Source organism: Molothrus ater, chromosome 1, assembly GCF_012460135.2.
Source record: "Molothrus ater isolate BHLD 08-10-18 breed brown headed cowbird chromosome 1, BPBGC_Mater_1.1, whole genome shotgun sequence".
Taxonomy (NCBI): domain Eukaryota; kingdom Metazoa; phylum Chordata; class Aves; order Passeriformes; family Icteridae; genus Molothrus; species Molothrus ater.
In genome coordinates this window covers 129,105,328-129,122,016 of record NC_050478.2, presented here as the reverse complement: position 1 = coordinate 129,122,016, position 16,689 = coordinate 129,105,328, and the positions used below count along the sequence as shown (strand labels likewise).

Genomic DNA, 16,689 nt, shown 5'->3' with positions numbered 1-16,689 from the left:
TGCTGGCAAAAGAACAAATGGGTATAAACTAGCCATAATAAATTTTGGCTGGGAATGAGAAGCAAATCTCAAACCACTAGAGCAGCAAAGTCTGTGGAACAGCCTTCTTCAAAGATCACAAGACAAAGAGCCAAAGTCATGGGAAAATGCAATTTAAAAACTCCACAAATAGGGTCTATATGACATGGATACCTGCAGTGGACTGGGGGAGTTGGGAAGGCCCCTACTGTCCTGACTTCTGGAAGTGAAACAGCATCCAAAAAAATCAAGGATGCTTCTTACAGCAGGCAGTTTTTCTGGCACAGAGGATCACCATGAGGAGAGCCAAAGGCAGTGATATTGAGTAAACAAGTTTGTGATATCTTTATCTTCCTCTGCACCATGTAATCACCCCCCACAACATGTCAGTGATGGGCAGGAGTGTGAGGGGAGGTTTGGGCAAGCAGAGGAACAAGTGCCAGGATGCAACAGACAGGTCAGGAAAGCTGGCAAGCTCTGTCACATCAAGCATCGGACAGCACTGAGAGCAGCAATACATTATTGCAAAAAATTTAAATGAAATTAGGATTTACAAGTAACCTCAATAAAATTCACAGCTGGTTGGGCTTAACCTTGGAGTCAAGAGGATTAGCAGGCTGTTGTCCAAATCATGAAATAGTAAGTTTTATATTTTCTTCGAAAGTGAATTACTGAAGTGCCTGGTCTCTATTCAGTATTGAGTAATTCAAGCTTTTTACAAAATTTCACCTCTTTATTGTCATCCTTTTGTCTCCTCTAAGGAACACAATAATTTATTAATACTATTCTTTTCTTCTGAAGAGTTCTGATGACTTCACTAAAATTACTGGGTGACAGCTGCACTACAGTGTTGACTGAACAGAGGCACAGGAAGAGGGAAGAAAGGATTTTTTCATCTGTATGACTTTTTTATCCGCTGGCCATGTGCTCCTGGGCTAGCTGGGGTCAGTTTTCAAGATTCCTGGGTTGGCAGAGACTCACAGGAGGATGGCACAGAACAGACTCTCATCAGGCACTTCTTGACCCTACCTGGGCTCAGAGGCACCTGAACCTCCTGGCAGCCTCCTTCTGCCTCAAGGCATGCCCAGCACTGTCTCAGTTGTGACACTGGGAAGGCACCATGTTGCCCCATGCTCCCTCCCAAGCCACACCATGACAGATATGGAGGAATTCCTCTGCTTATCAGACCTTCACTCACTTTTCAAATGTCCACCTAACAGTGAAGAACACAGGCAGCAGGGAGCTCTTGTTCTAGGACACCACCTTGAACTGACCTTTTCCTTCTTCTCCTCTGAAAACTGTTTGCTTGGGGTTTGAAATAGTACTAAAGTACAAAACAGTGAATGGCACCAGGCACTTCCCCCTGCACAACCAAAACCAGCCATGCATGTGTCTGCAAGCACAGAGGGCCACCAGAGTTCTCTGCCATCCGTTGAGCTTCCAGAGGGCAGCGCCCAGTGCAGTGAAACTGGCTGGAGATGAGATGGGGAGATCAACAGCTCACCATCTGAACCCTCTGCCTGCATTATGGCTGTGTCATGAGCCTCCTCAGGGCAAGAAAAAACAGCTGAGAGCAGATACCACAAAACCTAACAAACCCACCTGATGTCATTGTCTCTTGGGGGTTCTGTAATGCAGTTATCTGCTGTTCCCAGGAGAACTACCAAACCTAATTACTTGTTATGTCTGCATTAGATGAAGAAGGTGCATGTTGCTGATAGTTGCCTAGTGGGAACATGGAGTAAATCTTTCTTTTGTCCATTTATAATTAAAGCAATCTTCTTTGTATATTAGATTCAGTAGGTTATAATGAAATGCAATAAAGATTCCTTGAGTAAATCTCTTGCTTTTCTTAATATGTTCATCCAGTTTAACGGAGTTGCTACTTGATTGGAGGAGGAGCAGTTTCAGAAATAGTGTGCTTAAACAGACATGACAAACCATGCAATCAGTAATCCAGGGTTTTTCAAGGCTAATGCCTGAATAACAAGCATGTCCCACAACGGTGCCACTTCCATTTGTGCCAGACACCTGAGAAGGAGCAATCATAAACCTCTGCAATGGCTGGGAGAAAAATCTGTCATTCTATCATCTGTGCAGACAAAGTTAGCACTCTGTGAAATCTTTATCAAAATTACCTACCAGCAGAATTAGGTAACCAACTCCAAAGAGCAAGGAACAGGGAGTTATGTCCAGTTGAGCAGCAGCAATTTGGACAACACTGATTCTTCAGTGGAAAGGTTGGAGAAAAATACAAAATATGGTAAGGAACAAGAAAAGCAAACACTGATGAAACACATGAATGGTTGAATAGACTTTTATTATCAGATGAAATAACAGTGCCTTAAAATAGGATCCCATTTGGGTTAAAAAATGAACAAAGTCACGCAACTACAGATTAGAGCCAGGTGCTTAGTGGTACTAGAAATTTAAGAACATTTTTGCTTTTATCTGATGATTCTTGGAACAAACACTTGTGTTCATATTTCTGAAAGAAATATTTCCTGTTGTTGAGCTTTCCTTTGAAAGACATATTTCTATTTTACTACTGAGAGCAGTTGCAGAGCTATAAATGCACAGCAGGCCACGCAAGACAGATCTTTAATTATACCTCTCCTTCCGTGAGCTCACTGGGAGCTAATTGCTCAAGGCTAGTAAGGATTAAAACATATTCAATGACTCTGAAAAACTGTCTTAATGCTAGTCTTCCCAAATCCCCTGTATTATTTGGAGCAATACAAGCACAGTAACTCCTGTTTGCAAGTGAAAAGGGAAAACTTTACACTTTCACACAGTCATGCCCAAGTCTTGCTTTACTAAACCCCACTGTTCAAAAGTTTTCAGCCAGTATCCTCATGCTTTTCAGGACTTTGATGTAAATCTGCATATAATATCAGAGTTGCATATGATGGCTTCCATGTAGCACTAAGTGATCTGTGACCAGACATGACTGGGAAATTCAGGGAAAGTGGAAGACACTTCATGTCTAACAGAGGAAGTAATTAAAATAATCAAACCTACCTGAAAAGCTGCAGGCAAAGAGATAGGCAAATGTTCCCCTGGCTCTCTCAAACCCTTCTGACATTATGCTCCAAGGTCAAAAACATAAAGGTTGAATTCAACAAAACCACAAGTACTGGGAGAAAACTGCATTCAGAAGTGTCCTTTGCTTTTGACCTCTTTCAACCCTGAAGTTTTATGAGGACAGCACCTGGACATCACTTTTCTCTTTGCAGAGTGAAATGTGAAATTCCTGACAGTGCTGTGTGGCAAAGGCAGTGCTGTACGTGGGGCTGGGCAGTCCCTAGGGAGCTGGAGAGTGCATTGTGCAGTGCACAGCATTCACTTCAGGCAAAGGAGGATTTGGGAAACAGATTTTAGGCATGAGACAGCATTAGAAAAGTGGAACATGTTGGTCTCTTGCTGAGAAGGCTAATACAGATAACAATTTACTTATTCTGGAAGAATGGCAGAACAGTAGTGGATACTGACCTATGCATTTTTCATATCTTAAAAATGAATGGTTTGTAAACTAGAAAATAATTAAAAATGAGCCTCACAGGGGAAAGAGTATATACTGAGAAACAACATGAAATCAGCATCAAACCCACTCTTGTAAAGAGTCAGGTCAGCAGTGTACATGATAATGTTTCTCTGTACAAACAGAGGAGTAAAGAGCCTGGTGCTCTGTGGACCAAAGGCTTTTCTTTATCCTTTTTTCCAGCCATGTTCCTCATTTCCTCCACTTTGGTCCTATTAGAACCCCACTGCTGTTTTTGACAGACTGGAGTTGCCAGCCTTTTTGTCATGCTCCAATGGGCTGATTTCCTGGCTGGAGCAAGAGCCTGCAGCTCATGAGCTCTACCTAGACCTGGGCTTCAGAAAAAAACACTTTTCTATTTTAAGGCTCTTTTTTCCTCCCAAGGATTCTCACCCCGTTATGCACAATGACATTTACCACATCACCTGTGACTATGGAGCAAAGGCATGTGGGTGCATTGCCCAGCATGGGGCCAACTGGCACACAAGTTCCCTTGTCTGTGCTATTGAACTCTGCACTCTCCTGAAAACTGACTCTGTGCCATTTGCCCCCTGGAATGGGCCAGTGGGCAGGCTGGGGAGACAGGAACTGATTGGGAGCTGGACTGGGATAGGGACTGCTCGGCAGAGAGAGATTTTGGCTTCTGAGCTCTGGTACTGGGGTTGCCCACTATTTCATTTATTATGGACACAGCCAGTGGCCATAGTACAGACACAGCCAATATCTCAAGAAGCTGGATAGCTTGTCACCTACTTGAATGCTAGTGTAAAAACAAGAAATTATCAAGGCTTGGGGGAAGTAAATGCTTACCTAGTGTGGGATATTAAGAGGGGATTATGAACTAGACCCCAAGTTCAAGTCATCTGGGACATGCTCTACAAGGGGCCTTGGTCTCAGTGATGAATTTGCTGGGGCTCTGAAGGGGTTTCAGGGCATGTGCACACCAAGGAGCTGGACTGGATGCCAAGGAGGGCCAAATGCCCCCATGGAGCTTAGCCCTTCTACCTCCAAATCCCAGCCTTGGCTGGCTTGACCCTTGCAGCCCAAATGCCAGCCTTGGTGGGCTCAGCCCCCACCTGCACTAAGCACACCTGTTGCTGGGGTTATTGCAAACTCCAGAGAGGGCTGTGGTATGGCCAGTTCAGCTTCTCAGCACCCCACACTTGGACAGCTGCACCTGTTCAGAGGCATCTGACTCATCTGGGCCTGGCCACCTCCGGGTGTGATGCCTTCAGCAGGGCTCAGGGGATTCCCACAAAGAGGCACATGCTGCTTGTTCTGGTCAGTTCTGTGTGCATGCAGCAGTGAAGCAGCTCCTCCTCATCCTCCCACCAGGGCCACAGGAGTGCTGGCTGATCTCCAGGGAAGGCAGTGAGAATGGGATGCTCCTCTCTCTGCTCCTGCTCAGTGCTTGGGCAGCCAGCCAGCCACAGTGAAGGTGAACTGCTGAGATGTGGTGACAAGAAGCCACTGCCACGAGCATTTAATTTTTAATTCCTCTCAGGGCTTCTTTGCTACCATCCCTCCCTGTAGCCCTAGGGGAAGGCTGCTGGCACCTGTTTCTGGAGCTCACCTTGTTTGTGTTTGGCTGCCTGCCTGACTGTGAGGGGTAAGGGAGCCCTGGTGGGTGCTGTCACGGAGCCCCTCCAGAGCAGCAGCTTTCCTGGACCAGCAGTCAAGGGTGGGACACACAAGGTGCTTTGAGGGCTGCATCCCACCTCAGTGGGATCTGCCTGCATCACTAGTCCTGGAGCCAGGCTCCATGGGGTTATTTTTCCAAAAGCATCCTTTCCTTCTTCTTCAAAGCAGCATCCACCAGCAAGAGATGCTTCAAGTTAGGCTATAAAAACAATCAACAGCATGAGCACTTGCCCCTGGGAAGCACGGACTTAGGGAGGAATTACTGGGCTTGCCAGTGAAGAAGCAAAATTGCCTGAAATACTGAAATATGCCTCACTGCAGACACAGGGGCATGCAGCTGTCCCAGTCAGCCTGCAGATCCCCTCTTCTCCCCACTCAAGTCATTCTTCTGCTTAAAATGTTATTTTGGGAAAGAAATGAATAATGGGAATAGCACTGTAAAGCATGGGGAATTCAGCAAACAAAAGAAAAGCTGCTATTTTTGAGAAAGTCTCAAACTGGTAATTGTGGCCTGTTTTAACTCCTTCTCTCCCAGCTGCCTCCCCGACACCCTGTTTGGGGTGCCATCTGCAAGCCTGGTGGGAGTGGCATGCAGAAGGGTGTGCCTAACTACAGGCTCTTGGAGCAACACCACAGCCTACTAATAACTGGCACATGGTGAACTAATAGTGAAATACTCCTCAATTTCCAATCAGATTCCTTGAATTGAGGCAGGGGTTTCTGCAAAGGTCCCAGTGTCTAACAAAAAGAATGAAAGTCAGGCAAGCAGTCACCCTGCTAGTGCTTCTGTCACCTTCTGCTATCTCTGAAAGAATTGTATTTTTCTAATTGAAGCATCACAAACATTATGTGTCCATGGTGAGTGGAGGGTTCTGACTCTGCACAGCAGCAGAGAACCCTGCCCCAGGCTCTCAGCAAAAACACCATCTCTGCAAGACCTGCCAAGGCTGCAGATCCAGTTAAGCAGTATAAACTCATCTTTAACAAATTCACCAAGAACCCCATGGAGCAGATGTGGAGCATGTTATACTGCTGTTTCATCAGCTCTCACTTTTTCTTGCCGCTGGTGTGGCCAAATCAGCCAGGTCTCTTTGCAGCCCTGGTCAGGGCTGGCATAGCTCTCCTGCCTGCAGCATCCTGTGCCAAGGGAAGGCACAGGTGACATCTGGAGCACTACTGCAGATGGCCCTGCAGTTCCTCCTGACAGAAGCAGCCCTTCTGGGCTAAAACCTAGCAGAAGAGAGGCAAAAAAGGAAACAAACTTGGGGAAACCACTGGTCTGATGATACTGGAGTAAGAACAACCGAAGTCTGAGCTCATGTTTTCAGTTCCTAAAGCAATCTTATTCTGCCCAAGTGCTGCTGTGCATGTTGGCCAGGACTCCCATGGATGCCATGGAGGTAGCAGCAGGGACAGGGGATGCCCTCTCACAGGCAATCTCATTTCTGAATTGTCAGAAAGAATTCTCTTTGTTTCATAAAGATGACTCTAAACACTGCTCCCTGGATTTTCCTTTCCAATAGCAGTATGAGAAAATAAATATCTATTTTTTGTTCAGAAAGAGTTCCTCTTTGCATTCCCTCTGACCTTCCCAAGTCCCAACACTTCTGCCTTTCATTGAGTTCTGCTTTTCAGCTTCTACCTTAGTGGTGACAAAGGGGACTTCCTTAGCAGGAGTCATTCAGCTCCTTCATCAGGCCCTGTCAGGAGAGGCAAAGCAAAACCCAAGTGGTCTTTCTGCAAAAGTTCCCACTACCCAGTAACTCAAGAGACCAGAGAGTCCCCACAGACATCAGAGCTCTAAGTGGTTTAATATCATGTGCCATCAAACATCACATGCCTTGCAATTCACATTGGGGATTTTGATTAAGGAAACCCTTGAACGTGGCAAGGAAGAACTGTGAATTCTGATAATGTTCTCAATTTTTAGCAGTAAAGTAATTGAAAATGAAGGATGAAGTGAAATAATTGAACATGAAAGCTGTGTACTGTGTCAAACCAGCAATAATATTCAAGTGAGAGGAGAACGTGGTTAGACTGAAAGATGTATCCTTGGCCAGCCATAATTTTGCACACTTCTCATCCACATCAGCCTGTGAAATAAAAACATAGGCCACCCTTCTAGTGGGACTGTTTCAGTAGGGTCAGAATGACTTTACATGAAAAGCCTCATACATGATAAACAGCGATGAATAGGATGCTTGATAGACAGGTCCAGAGGACAACAGACAGTGCTTCTGTTGAGATATAATTGCTCTAATTGGACCTGGGCTTGTGAAGATGGCAAAGCTAAAGAGGACTCTGCAATCTTGCTGCCATTCTGCACAAAAGAATACTGTTGTGATAGGAAGCACACAGCAGTTGTGGAAATAATCAACAGCTTTGTGCTCACGTCCCCCTGGCATCTTGGATTTGCGAGCACAACGTGAGCAGAATATTTCTTTAGAGTTAAAGGCTCTCAGGCTGAATTGCTTCATGAAATCTCTTTAAGTGTTATTCAGCTGAAGTTAGACACTTCATATGTGGATCCATTGTGGTTTTGCAGTCCTGGAGGAGACGCAGAAAGATTGTGTGAGGCATGATCAGGAAACCTTGCTGCTCTAGGAGTGAGGGAATTTGCTAAGGAAAGAAGCCAACTTTGACCTTCTTCAGCTTTAACTTGTCTTCTCTTGGGTGATAGCCTGTAACCCACCACCTGATCTGCTTGTCTAATAAAACCTCTCTACAAGTAATGTTGGATGTCTCCAAAAGCTGATCTCTTCTATTCATAATAGTAGTATAAGCATGAAATTATTGCTGTCAAGTAGCAGGCACTGCCCAAGGATTGAGTGTGCAGTGCTCCTCCAGCCCTACTCTGAAGCCAGTGCCCAGAAGAGAGAGCAGCCCTGTTAGTCACAGCTACACCACATGGCAGCTAAACAACATCACTGCATCACTGCTAACACAGGCAGAGTATTTCACTCCCCCAACTCCTTCAGACCGCTCCATTTCATGGAGCAAAAAGTCTTGTCTGGCCCGTTCTGCAGATGCCAGAGCTCCCTGCATGGGCAGATGCAGCAGTGCAAGAACATCAGCCTGCCCTGGACACATCCTGCCAGCACATACTCAGTGAGCCCTGCCAAGGGCTCTCCTTCCCCCCTCATCCCATCCCTCCTGGTCCACCATGCCCCTGTGGCTGGACAGCCTGGCTCTGGCCTGCTCCCAAAGCCCATTCTCTTGACAGTGAAATTCAGCACACAGCTAAGAGGCTTTGTGACACATGTGGCAGGTATAAACCTGTCTCAAAGCCTTTCAGCTCCCATGTGCAGACACAGTCAGTTGAAATGCTGCCTCCTGCTCCTTTGCAGTTCCTAAGTAAATGTGCAAAAATGCAGCTGTGATGTTCAGGGACTGCTCATGTCCTACCTGTAAACCAGCACTTGCACTTCAAGCAAGGCTACTTGTCCCTAAAGAGCCAACCTGGCTTACTGCACCCTGCCTTACAGAAATGGCCATCTGCAGTGACACCCTGAAGCTCCTGTCCTATGCTCATATTGCAAATACCAGACACAGGGGGCAGGATGTGCATCACCCAAAATGTGAGTGATGGGACAGACACCTTCCCCAGCACCCAGGCAAAGTGACAGGGCTGGGTGCAGGAAGGTGGCCCTGGGCAGCCATGGGAAATGGTCTTGCTCCTCATCTTCTCTCTCCTCCCACTGCCATCCCTGCTTTGTGCATCATAGGCTTGGTTTCACATAAGGACCTGACCAATGTCCCAACAAGATGATGAGAAAAAAATTGGCCATGGAGATGCTCTCCTAAAAAGTGCAAGTCTCAAACAAAAGCACATGGGATTTGTCAACCAAAGCCCAGCTAAAAAACACAAGACATGTTTGTTTCCAGGTAGTATGTCTATGATAAACCATAGATTACCACAAGAATAAAACACATAGGGATTGACATCAGTGGGCTTTATACAGCTAAAACTTTGCACAACACTATGAACAGGTACTGCAAAAAATAGTGAACTACAAAAGAAGACAAACAGAGCTAAACCAAGACCCACCCTCAGCTATCTTCTGTGAAAGGAGGTGTGGCTGGGAATTTCAGGTGCTGGGCAAATTGAAACCAGCATTTCTGACCAAACTACAAGCTTCTTGGTTTTTCTGCATGTAAATCAGATCCTTACATTATCTCAGTGTCATTTTGTGGCTGAAAGCAATTCAGCAGCTATCAGCACAGCCAGTCTGAAATTCAGCAGAACAGAATCTGAGCCCTTCAGCTCGTAATGATTAGATGATTCTGTGGAAATGAATCGTATGAAAAAATGAAGTTAAGCAGAGAGATGACAGTATATGAAGACCACAGAGGGAGAGGAACTTTACAACTCAGCCTTCACATTTTCCACCTATAGGATTTCAACATTTGCTAAAGTTGTAGTAAGGGCAGCTTCTTCACAGTGCTCCCTCTGGGAAATATCACATTCAGCAATTCCTGAATTACAGTTTCTAATTATATTTTCATACTGTAATGCTGTCTGAAATGCAAATTTGATGACAGAATAATTCAATCCATATAAAATAATTACAAAATTACTGTTTCTCAACCCTCAACTCATACCCCCTGCTATTTAAGAAGATAAATTTAACAGCTACAAAAGTACAGCCAAAACATAGTCCATTTTTTAAACTGTTATCTGACTACAGCTGTCTGTACAGATTTTGGCTCACCATAGAAGATTATTTCTAAAATATGACTATCAAAAACATTCCAGAGTTAGGATTTTTGTTGCTTTAGCTTGGAACCAACAGCCAGGTCAGCTTTTATTTTGCATTCAGAGTACCCTACGTATGGTATCTGTGTTTAATTGGAAAAACAACTGTTGGTTAAAATGCCAAATCTACTGCAGATCAGCTATCATTTAAGCCAGTTGTTCCTAATGTTGATGCAGACATTAAATTAGCACAATGTAATGATTTTTAGCAGAGTGGGAACCAACTTCTGCAATAAGTAATTTAAGATCCTGAAACTCCATACTGAAGCATCAGTTCCCACTGACAACTGCCACCCTCTACAGAGGATTTTATTCCCCCCATAAATATTGCCTCAGCAGTAGCTTGGACCTTTAAAAAGACAGCAGAAATTGCATTCTGTTTGAAAAAATTCAAGGATTAGTGCTCCGCACTGCAAGGGGCTTTTAGGTTTTATTATGATTCTGGCCTAAATTTAGATTGTCATTGCCCATCAGCTCAACCAGATCAAGGTAGAGCACACTGAGTGTGTTGTTATTATTATGAGGCTAGAGGCATCAACAGCTCACATCTGGTTTTGATTTCCCTGCTGTATGCAGTTGTGTGAGAAGTGACTTGAGGAGATCTCAGATGTGACTTTAGCCAAGCTATTTCCTAAGGTGCAGTGCTCCAGTTCTTCGGGAATTGCTGCTCTGCTCTCCCTTTGCCATGGACAAGGAGTCTGGAGGGAGAGATCATCCCCCCCTCGTGTGTGTGCAAAGGGGGTGACATTTGCAAACGACATGAAGGCTGATGGGAAGTTGGAGGGTCAGTCTAGACTCCCTGAAAGAAGGTGGAGTGTTGCCAAGCCCATGTGTATCTCACATTTTTTCTCTTTATGTCAGAGGATTTCAAGCCCAGGGAAGCTGGCAGTGTCAGCTGTGGCGTCGGGCAGAAGGTGAAGGATGCAGCCACCTTCCCCTCTCGGTGCTGGGAAGGAACCCACAGGCTGTTTGCTCTTTTCTCCTGGTGGGTGCAAGCATGGCAGCTCAGAGAGGGAGGGATGCTTAGCATTACCTTGCCTGACAGCTTCACACACTGCCAAGGTAAACCCGAGTGCTTGTCCAAAGGGTGTGCTACAGAGCTGACCAGTGACAACAAGAGCATGAAATCATCAAGCAGAGGCACACAGCCCCAGGATGACTCTCACACACCATTCCCTTCTCTCCTAAGCAGGGATCTGTGTCACCTCCAGTTGCAGACTCTGGCACTGCCTGTGAGCTGCCTGCCTGCAGCTCATTCCCATCTCAGGGGCAAAATGAGTAGAGCCTGGTGATGGGATGCCAAAAGCCCCCAAAGACTCATCAAGAGGGGACAGAGCTGCCACTCTGCCAGGTAGGACTCATCCAACCTCAGTGGCACTTACCTGCTTCCCCTATGACATTGCCTCTCAGACTTCTTGCAACAGCATGTACAGGACCCTTCTGCTAAAATGTGAAGCAGTTTACCATCCTTCACTCTAAGATCAAGTTAGAGCTTTTTAAGACTACCTCAGTATCACTAAAGAAAGATATCTCTATTCCATCTGGAGATGAGGAAGGTATTTTTAATGAATGGCTCTTGAGCAAAAGTTGCATCAATTATTTTTCCCCTTACAGGTGGTTTCAAGGCATCAAATGCTACAGGACACCGTTCAAGCCTAAATGAATGAGCATAAGCCTCAGCCCACACTGAGCCTCATCACTCAAGTTCAGTCTGGGAGGAGACAGCAGCTATACATGGAGTCAATTCCTGCAGACGTGAGGGTGAATGACTTCTCTTGAATGGCAGGTGGCACTCAGCTCAAATCTGTCCCCACGCTCCACACCTTGCTCCCTCTGCAGACTTACCCCAGCAGTATAAGCTGGGGAACAAGCAGACCTCAGAGGGTGGTGGGCTGTAGAAACCACCTCCCTGTCCTCCCCTGCTAGCCCATCTCTGCACTCTGGGAGCTCACATGCAGATGGAGGGGGATGAATGCCCTGGGCTGACACACAGCTCCCCACAGCAGCTCAGCCCAGGCAGGTCACTGGGCAGGGACACCCAGAGCCCGCTCACTGCCCGTGGCAAGGCTGCACATGGGCTGCCAACCCCTCCGGCACTGCCAGGCTCCTGCAAACCTGGGCAAAACTCACCTGTGAGGAGCCAGGAGAGATTCCCCATGCACTGGTGCAATGGCTGGCATCAGGTGAAGAATTTAATAAAGACCATTTGAAATATTTCACCCCCCCAACAAAAATGTCTTAGGGCATCAGTTGAATCGGAAAAGATTGATGAGATAACACCAAATGAAATGGTTTAGACGTTTCAGATGTTTCAGCATTTATCCTTGTTCTCTGCTAAGAATGCCAAATGCAGTGAAATCCAGAGCACTAAGCCATAACTTCCTTAGAGAAGTGCCTTCAGTTTTAATATCTGTCTTGGCTCTCTTTCTTTTCTCTCTTTCTCTAAGAAACAATTACTTAGGCTGCATTTGATAACATGAGAATAATTGTTGTAGATTTTTTTAATCTTTTACTGCTCTGTGTTTTAAATTGTCTTGTAGCTCCACACTGTTTTAGACCAGCAGCTGCTTTAGAGAATCATTACCATTATCGATAAACCCTTTGAACTTTGGGAGGAAGGGAATAGGAGTGTATAATTAGAGAAGATAAGAAAGATCTAACACACTTTTCCAGGAAACAACACACATGATGCTTCAGCTGTAATCTGTTCTAAAACAAATCTATATGTTCCCACACAAACAAACTCAGCCTGTGGCACTAAACTTCAGGAGCTCTGGGATATCCTTCCCCACAACAGCCACCTCAGAGTAAGTGCAATACAGAAACAGACACAAACTCCCTCTTGTTTGGACAAAAAGACCCAAATAGCATTTCATTTTTCAATCACTGTGGTGATTGAAAAATCATGCTGCTCATGCTGCAGTTCTTTTTTTAGCTATTCTAACTGATCTCAATGCACAACAAAAAAAAAAAAAAGAGAGAGAGAGAGAATAAACAAGCCCTGTGTGTGTGTGTGCGCGCTTGTGAGAAAAAGGGTAAAAGCCTGTGTTGCAGCAACGCTGCTCTCTTGGCATATTTCAGACAATTTTTCAGGAAGCTTTTGATTCTTTCCTCTGTACATACCATGCAGTCAAGAGTGCCGCGTGCCCCAGGAGAGCGGCAGAAAGCCCGGGGAGCGCGCAGGGTGCAGGGACCCCGCGTGAACAAAGATGATTTAAATGCTGAACTTTGAGAGTTGGATTTTAAGCTGTTCCTGGCTGCATTGGCTGCTGGCTTCCCCCTCACTGGACACACTGGGTACAAACCCGTCTGAACAGGGCAGAGTTAAAAAACAACACATTCCAGCCGAGGTATAAAAAACACAGTGCCTAAACATCATTTCTTTTAACTCCCGAATGCATTAGCCTAGGATTACTCACGTTCATTTATATCCCTAAAGTGTCAAATGAGAGCGATATCATTTTATTCTCCTTTCATGGATCATTAATCTATATTTAACTCCGTTTTGCCGTCTACACACAGAATTAGTAACTGGAAGCCGCTTTGCATTTATCTGATAGCGCTGGATTTGTTCATCAAGGCAAACTTCCAGCCAAAACAAACAAGTGAAAAAAAAAATCAGTCACTGATACAAGCTGCTTTCTATTCTATTTTTTTTTTAGGGAAAATAATCCAAACCTGATGAGAACATAAAGCAAACGGTTACCTCACACTGCAGAAATGCAAGTTTTTAATAGTCCATGCTCCGGCAGCCCCCGGGATTGAGCAGCAGCGGCGGCGGCGGTGGCGGGGATGACTCCAGCATCCAGCGGGCTCCGTCTCTCCCGGCTCTGCCGGCGCGGCCGGGGCCGCAGGCTCAGCCCCCCTGACGTCAGGCGGCCGTCACACGGCCCGGCCCGGCCCGGCCCGGCCCGGGGAGCCGCGGTTGTCCTGGCAACGCCAGCCCTGCTCCGAAATGATTTCCATAGGTCATCTGTCACACTGCGCGCACGCCGCAGCCAGCGCGGGCGCCCGGACAAGCCAAACACCGCGGGCTCGCTGGAGCTGCCCGCGCCGGCTGCTCCCTTAACCCTGGCCCTGTGGGAACACGCGCCGCTCCTCCTCTTCCTCCTGCATCCCCAGCCTCCCGCGGGAAAACAGACATTATACACCTGGTATAATGGGGCACAAAAGCTGCCCTGCGAGGGTGCTGGGGCACCTCAGCGACACGCTGGCTAGCTAAAATTAGGGTCTTTCGAAATGACACACAGCTGAAGTTTTATTCATAGCCACAGTGACACATGCTTGGTCACCCACACTGTGCCCAGATTCGGGCGAGGCAGCAGCGGTTCTGCGGTAGTGATGAGGGCAGCAGCCGTGCAGGGCTGGCCCCAGAGCTGCCTGGCCTCAGTACCTGGTCCCTCTGCTAGCCTGCATGTGATGCTTCTCCAGCTGCTCCCAGAAAAACATCGTGGGAAAGGGGACAAAGCAGCGCGTGCCTCCATCTGATTCTGACTCACCTGTGCAGCCTTCTCCTGCAGGAAGAGACACAAGACCAGTGTCTCAAATTTCCTTGTAACTCTAGCTAAAATCCACTCCTTCCTCCTAATTTCCTTTTTTCCTCTCTCTCTCTCTCTCTCTCTCTCTCTCTCTCCACCTTACCAGAGCCCCACCACACATGCACACGCCAGGAGTAGGACACAGAAGATGCTGGAGAAGGGAAAGACTTTTACCTGTGGGAAGCAGGGAGGAAAGACAAAGTGTCAGCAACAAGAAAATGCTTCTGAGCTCATCAGGTCTGCATGAGTGCATAGTGAGGTGGAAAGAAAACTGAACAGCAGATCTCAGAAGGTTGTGGTCAGTGACACAAGGTCTAGTTGGAGGCCTGTAGCTCATGGTGTTCCCCAAGGCTCAATACTGTGTCCAGTATCATCTAACTGATCCATCAATGAATGAAACAAAGGGGCAGATGCCTCCTCAGCAAGTTCACTGATGGCACAAAGCTGGGAGGAGCAGCCAATACCCCACAGAGCTGTGCAGCCCTTCAGAAGGACCTGGGCAGGCTGGAGATGGGCAGAGAACCATCTGAAACCCAACAAAGGCAAATGAAGATCCTGCACCTGGTGAGGAACCCAGGGACCACAGTACAGGATGGGGGCTGACCTGCTGGGAACAGCTCTGCAGAGAAGGTCCTGGTGGACAACAAAATGTCCATGAGCCAGCAGGGTGCCCTTGTGGCCAAGAAGGCCAAAGGCATCCTGGGGTGATACGAAGAGCACGGCCAGCAGGTCCAGTGAGGTGATCCTGCCCCTCTACTCAGCTCTAGTGAGACCACATCTGGAGTTCTCTGTCCAGTTCTGGGCTCCTCAGTGCAAGAGAGACAAGGAACTCCTGGAATAGGTCCAATGAAGGGACACAAAGATGATTAGGGGACTGGAACAGCTCAGTTTTGAGGAATGGCTGAGGGAGCTGGGCCTGTACAGCCTGTAGAAGGGACCTTATTAATGTCTATCAGTATCTGAAGGGAGGGTATCAAAAGGATGCAGCCAGGCTCCTCCTGGTGTTGCCAGGTCATAGGACAAGAGGCAATGGCAGAAACTGGTGCATAGAAAGTTCCACCTGAACATGAGGAAAAGCTTCTTTATTCTGAGAGTGACAGAGCACTGCAACAGGCTGCCCATAAAGATTGTGGAGTCTCCTTCTCTGCAGCTATTTAAAAGCTTTTTGGACACAATCCTGAGTAGTGTGCTCTGGGGAGCCCTGCTTGAGCAGGGAAGTTGAACTAGATGACCTTCAGTGGTCCTTTCTAATCATTCTGTGAGCCTGGGATCAACAACAGCCAAGGCTGGTTTACACAGCATTTACTGAGTAGGGCACCTCCAGCACAGCTCACCAACAACCTCTCCAGCACCAGCACTGCCCTGGAGCTTTCCTGGGCAGCTGGTATTAGGGGGCAAAGCCCTCTGAGATCCTGAGCTGCCCCTGGGCCTCGGGGAAAAGCAGTGAAGAGAGCACAAAGAGTTATTACAATAGAGTAAGGCAGCCCCCACTGTCTAAAACTCATGCCATAAAAAGAAGATATTCACAATTAGCTAGGAAACCTGTGACTATTTAACAAAACAAGAATAATGTGATGTATTTTAAAAACCCACTGATTACTACATGTGTTGCACATAATCCCACATATTAATCCAATATAGAAGGCTGACACTTCATGTCAACACCCACCAATAAAATTGTATCATAACTTACAGATGTATTCTTTCACTTAATGGCAATGCTTGTACAATACTACATAAAATTTGGGTTTGCAGTTTAAAAAGCTATCTCTCAACACTATGTAGTGCATTTCTTTCTATTGGTCTGACAAAAATGCATGCACCTGAGAGATTTTAATGGTTCTTAATTCTTATAAAAGCCTTTTCAGAAAAGGGGACAATACAAGACATGCATTTTGATGGTCACAATACATTAAAAAAACCATTTTGCTGATTCCCTAAAGAGCTGGCAGACACAGCCAGGCAGGATTATAGAATCAGAATGGTTCTGGTTCAAAGGGACCTTAAAGATCCCCTACTTTCAATCTCTCTGCCATGGGCAGGGACACCTTTCAATAGATCAGGTTGCCCAAAGCCCCATCCAGCCTGACCCTGAACACTTCCAGGAATGGGACACCCACCACTTCTCTTCTTCTTCACAGAGCAACCTGTTTCAGTGTCTCACCACTCTCACAGAGAATAATTTCTTCCTAATA

At 46.4% G+C, this 16,689-nt stretch overlaps 1 protein-coding gene across 1 annotated transcript in view; it reads right to left on the bottom strand.

Moving 5' to 3' along the window:
- Positions 1-13,829, bottom strand: part of NCALD (neurocalcin delta) — a 58,661-nt gene extending 44,832 nt beyond the window's left edge. Inside the window, exon 1 of the mRNA XM_036378574.2 lies at positions 13,663-13,829. The gene's annotated coding sequence lies outside the window, so the exon portion shown is untranslated. The remainder of the gene's footprint in view (positions 1-13,662) is intronic.
- Between the last annotated feature and the right edge of the window lie 2,860 nt (positions 13,830-16,689).